The sequence below is a fragment of the Sorex fumeus genome, unplaced genomic scaffold, assembly GCF_029834395.1.
Source record: "Sorex fumeus unplaced genomic scaffold, SorFum_2.1 ptg000044l, whole genome shotgun sequence".
NCBI classification, from domain to species: Eukaryota; Metazoa; Chordata; class Mammalia; order Eulipotyphla; family Soricidae; genus Sorex; species Sorex fumeus.
In genome coordinates, this window is record NW_026606101.1 from 31,815,648 (window position 1) to 31,821,647 (window position 6,000).

The 6,000-nt window shown below is 46.4% G+C and overlaps 1 protein-coding gene across 3 annotated transcripts in view; it reads right to left on the reverse strand.

The window, feature by feature from the left end:
* TASP1 (taspase 1) overlaps nucleotides 1-5,667 on the reverse strand; it is a 326,252-nt gene extending 320,585 nt beyond the window's left edge. For all 3 annotated transcript variants that reach the window (XR_008793468.1, XM_056121835.1, XM_056121834.1), the window contains exon 1: nucleotides 5,626-5,667. The gene's annotated coding sequence lies outside the window, so the exon portion shown is untranslated. The remainder of the gene's footprint in view (nucleotides 1-5,625) is intronic.
* Between the last annotated feature and the right edge of the window lie 333 nt (nucleotides 5,668-6,000).

Sequence of the window (6,000 nt, forward strand, 5' to 3'; positions counted from 1 at the left end):
TACCTAATTAACTAACATACAGTTTTGAGGCCATACCCAAGTGGTGCTAAGAGATGACTGCCACTGGCGTTCAGGGAACAGTTGAGCCAGGATCAAATCCAAGCCTCCTGCGTGCACAGCATGCACTCTGTCCCTTGAGCTCTCTTGTAGCTTTCTATCTGTACTCAATAAGAAGGTAAAGGCCCTCCCGTTGATCGTCGATTTGCTCGAGCGGGCCCAGAAACGTCTCCATTGGAGACTTTGTTGTTACTGTGTTTGGCATATCCAATACTCTCGGTAGCTTGCCGGGCTCTCCGAGAGGGGCAGAGGAATCGAACTCGGGTCGGCTATGTTGGCCGCTTGTAAGGCAAACGCCCTACCCGCTGTGCTATCGCTCCAGCCCTCTGTACTCAATAGTATCTAGTAAAAAGACTTAAGTCAGTCATCTTCTATTACATCATGATTATCTAGGCCAGAAGAGAAACTCAGAATCAAAGGCTGGTTTGCTCCAGGGGACTTTTATAGCATAAATGTAAAGTCAAAACCTGACAACATTCATTTCTCTCCAAAAGTGTTATATTTCTACTGCTTCTGATGACACATTTTTTCTTTGCCACGTATTTAGAAAACGTATACCCTGTTTGCCCCTGGTGCTGACATTTTTCACTCTAGTTTTAATGGTTTTTTTTTTTCTGGGTTATTTTAGAAATTGAAGGAGGAAGCCATGGACTCTATCCATCTTGGATCAAAGCAGAAAGATTTTTATAGAAATCCAGCCCTTAAGCTATAGCAACTGGATGAAGAAAGAAGTATTTTTGCTGCTCTTAACACTAAGATCTTAAAGGTTTAATGCCTTATTAAATGAGCTCCAAGACCTATTTATTTCATCTTTGACCCAGTAATTCCTCTATAGAGAACACTTTTCACCATTATACTAAATTTAGTATTGAATTTTAAATACTAAAAAGGTTTTATGTCTTCTGTGTTTAAAATGGTATAATTTAGAAAAAATAAAATCTAAGAGCAACCTAAATGTCCAACATAGATAAAGAGCGATAGCACAGAGGTAGGGTGTTTGCCTTGTGCACAGCCGGCCTGGCCGAGCCTGGTTTGATTCCTCCGCCCCTCTCGGAGAGCCCAGCAACCTACTGAGAGTATCTAGCCCACATGGCAAAGCCTGGCAAGCTACCCATGATGTATTCAACATGACAAACACAGTAACAACAAGTCTCACGATGGAGACATTACTGGGCCCACTCGAGCAAATCGATGAACAACGGGAGGACAGTGACACTGACAGTGACACTTATATTCAATTGGTTTGTCATCTCATTCAGAAATGAAAAGACCCTCTACTGGGGCAAAGGACAGTCTTACAAACAATGCTGGAAAAAGTGGATAGTCACATCAAATAAACGAAGTTGATAGGGCCAGACATGTAGCTCAATAGCTCAGCAGCAGAGCACTTACCTTGCATGTGCTGACACTCTGAATTTGATCCAGAGAACAAATAAATAAATAAATAAATAAATAAGAACTTGGACTCCTATCTCACTTGATATGAAAATTACATTTTGAAAATTATATATAAATATATAAAGAATATATATCAAGACCTTAACAGAGTTTGACTATAAAACTCTCAGACAAAAACATGGGGATAAATATTCATCACCTTGGGGGAGCCAGGGCAACAGTACAGGGGGCAGGGCATTTGCATTGCACACAGCCAACCCAGGCTTGATCCCTAGCATCCCATATGGTCCACAGAATACCACCAGCAGTAATTCCTGAGTGCAGAGCCAGGAGTAATACCTGAGCAGCACTGGGTTGACTCTCCCCTTCAAAAAAAAAATTCATAATCTTGCATTTGGCAGTGATTTAATTAGTCCAGTGAGTCTTGCTTTTTGGGGGTGGGGGGGAGGGAGTGGTTTTTTTTTTAGGGACTATGCCTGGTTGTGCTCATGGCTTATTCCTGGCAATGTGCCCAGGGATCACTCCTGGTAGGGCCCAGGGCACCATATGTGGTGCCAGGGAATGGAACCCATGTTGACTGGTGCAAAGCAAGCACCCTACCCACTGTACTCTCTCTGAGCACTCCAGACCCTTACACCAGAATTTTAGATCCTAGCTTCTTAAACTGGGATCATGTAACTGAACGTGTTTTGAGGGAGATCATGAACTATTTGGCAACAGTAAAAGGCTTCTGAATGTGCAATGACTACAACTTAATTCTAAATCAAACATAACGAATCTGAATTTTCAATCCTCACCTATGTTGCATTTCTCAGGGGAGAAGAGAATGCAAGAGAAAATGTCTTGAGGAGGGGAGGGTATTTATTTCAGTTTGGTTTTGGTTTGGGGCCACACCTAGCAAGTGTTCAGGGCTTTCTCCCAGCTCCACACTCAAGGATCACTCCTGGCAGTGTTCAAGGAATGGTACGGGGTGCCAGGGATAGGACCCAGGATACCATGTGTAAGGGAAGCACCCTACCTACCAACTATCATTAGAGTCAGGAAAAGTTTTTAAGTCCTAACTTAGATGACACTAAAGCACATGTACCAAAAGAATATATAAAAAGGAAGTCAACAAAACTAACTTTTTACACTTCAAAAAACAACACTGGAAAAAAAAATTTAAACTCTCAAAATGTGAAACTTTTACAAGTTTACTCTGAGAAAACTGTTATGTCACATATCTGTAATGATTTGTATTCATAATATAGAAAGAACTCATACAATTTTAAAACAAAAGTCAATTCTAATAAAATAAAACCAAAGGGGCTGGAGATATAGTACAAAAGGTAAGGTGCTTGCCTTGAATGCTGTTGACCCAGGTTTCATACCTGTACCACCTTTGGTCCCCAGAGTACCACCAGGAGAAATCCCTGAGCACAGAGCCACAAAAAGCCCCTGAGTGCCAACAAATCCCCCCCAAAAAATAAAATTAAAATTATTAAAGAGGTCATGAGTGCAGCTCAGAAGTAGAGCACTTGCCTGGCTTGTAAAGAGCAATCAGAAACCCTAGCTGGGCGGGACTGAATCCCCAGAAACACAAAACATAAAAATAAAAAAGGCAAGAGGGAAGGATGCACTAGGATGACTAAAATTAAAAAGATAATGTGTTAGTAAGTATATGGAGAAATCAAAACCCTCATATCCTGCTGGTGCAGGTCACTTTAAAAAAATCTGGCAGTTTCTCAAGATTAGCCATATACTTGCCTTGTAGATGGCTGACCCAGGTTCGACCCCCAGCACTATAAAGAGTCCCCAGAGCCACGCCAGGAATGATCCCTGAGCGCAGTCCGAGTAAGCCTGAGCACAAGCAGGTGTCACCCAAAAAGAGAAAAACAAGATTTGTTACTTTGTCATATTAACCAATAATTCCATTTCTATCTGTATTCCCAAAGAGAACTGACAGAGTCTACACATACACCACAAAAAAAGAACCCTGATACAATGACATTTACAGAATTATTCATAATCATCAAAAAGAGGAAACAACCCAAACACTGATAATGAAGATAAAAGAATGACAGCATATTTACACAACAGAATGTCATTTTGTTCATTTGGTCATAAAAAGGAAATCCTGGTACCTAATAAAACATGGATGAACTTTGCAGACATGCTTAGTGAAGATGGCAGATGCAAAAAAAGGTCATTATTATATAACTGTGGTTACATAAAATGTCCAAAATAGAAAAATCCAGAAACAAAAATCAGATTGGCTGTTAGGGATTGAGATGATTTAGAAGTAACTATAATTGAGTACTTCTTCTGATAAATCATCCTGTAAATATATTATGCTCCTGGGAATGCAACTTTGTGACTTCACTAATACAGTTTGGCATAATGACTATATACCACAGGATATACCACGGGCATCTGGTGTTGAAGATAGGTTTGGGACCAAAAAGATAGCACAGGAGCTTGCCTTGCATGCAGTCAACCCCATTCAATTCCCAGAATCACATATGGTCCCTCAGCACCACTAGGAGTGATCCCTACATCCAGAGCCAGGAATAAACCTTAAGCACAGGAGGGTATGGCCCCAAAACAAAACAAAAATGTACTTTAAGGTATGTGAAATATACCCCTTCCTCCCCCACTCCATGCAGTATATAAAATCTGTGTTTTACAAGGAGAGCATTCATGCAAAGCACCAGAGACTGAAACAGATGTCCAACAGCACTGTGTCTCATCCTTCACTTAAAAAAGGGCTTTAGGGGCTGGAAAGGTACAACAGAGGGAAAGATGTGCCTTCCACAAAGCCAACGAAGGTTTGATCCCTGGCATCCGAGCCAGCCACGAGCGATCCCTGTGGAGCCAGGAGTAACCTCGGAGCTCATGCAGGGTGTGCTCCCCCCTCGCCCCCCCCCCCAAAAATGTAAACCTTGAGTTCTAACAGACCGGGTGCCAGCAACATTGTTCAAAAGCCAGCTTGTGAACTACTACTGTCATTGCAACAATAACAACAAAGATGTGAAGATGGTGACTTGCATGGAATTTAAATATTACAGGGTATTTAGGGTCTGCTACAGAGGTCTGTTACAGAATATCCAAGGATACAGTGTCACCTCGGATACAATTACCAGGGCAGGATTACTTATAATCAGGTCTCACACATACCCTATGGCCTCCAGGAGGCTAGGCATATGCGAGGAAACTTGTGAGTACTGGAAATGCCTGGTCAGTGGAACTGCAGCACGGATATCTTTTTTCTCTTTTTTAGTATTTCTGTGTTTCCCTGATACTATTTAATAATGACACATAGCTCTTAAAGTGTGTGTGTGGGGGGGGGGGGGGGGGGGGTTGAAGTTTTATTTAAAAACAAACATGGAAATGATTAGACGCCCAAGGGTATAACAATTCCACGGCTCATTATTCAAGGATGTGCCACCAAGGGCCGCAAAATACCTTTTCTTTCCCTCCCAGGCCGGTGAGTCAAACCGCACGCCTTCCTTCCGGAAATAAGAATGTCTCTCTGTGCAGGGCATCCCCACCCCAGCGCCGCCCCCAGCTCCTTCTCCCTCCCACCTCCGCTCCAGGTGCAGCTTCCCGGTCTCCAAGGTGCTCTCCATCCCTCCCTCCTCCCGCCACCGGAATAAATGCATAAGTCCCGCCGGCCTCCCAGACCGGGAAGGGCGGCCCCGGTCCCCAGCGGGACCCTCGGGTCTCTAAGCTCCGACCAGGGCACTCCCGCGGTCCCCTAATACACACGCGCGCGCGCCCACACACACACACACACACACACACACCCGCACACATGCACACATACACATGCACGCACATACGCGCGCGCATATATGCACACATATACACACACGCATGTACACGCGCGCGTACGCGTCCACATGCGCGCGCACACACACAAACACACGCGCACACACACACTTCGCCGGGCGGGCACGCAGCCGCCACGCTGGAGCCAGGGCTGGGCACTGAGGCACGAGCCCCACCGGCGACGCGGGGCGCAGGCACACCCCACCCCGGCTCCCCTCAGGGCCGCCACGGCGCGTGCCGCGCGCCACCCGCCCCTGCCGGACGCGGCGTCCCCGCCAGCGCCGGGGGTGGTGGGAGTGGGCAAGGACACCGGCGGCGGCCGGCAGCCGCTCGGACAGCGTGAGAGAGAGGGACACTCACCCGCGTCAGCCCGGAGCCCTCACAACACCGGAAGTCGTCGCCCACCCGTTGCCACGGTGAGAAAGCGGCGCCGACGTCGCGCTCTCCCATTGGGCCTCGGTGTGGTGACGTAAGCGGAAGCAGCTGCCCCCCGCGCGCTCTCGCCCCGCCCTCGGCCCGGGGCGGCGCACCTGGCGGCGGGGTCCCAGGTTCCCGGGAGCAACGTGTCCGCCTCTTCTTACCTTGCAGAATGGGACCAATCGGAAAGGTTGCTGACCCGCGAAGCGACGCGGAATGAGATGGAAGTCGCCGGCATTTACGGAGCTGTCATATAAGAGCAGCTTCATTTCGTTTCATCGTTGCAGTTTCCACTGGAGGGTAGAGACATGCTTAGGC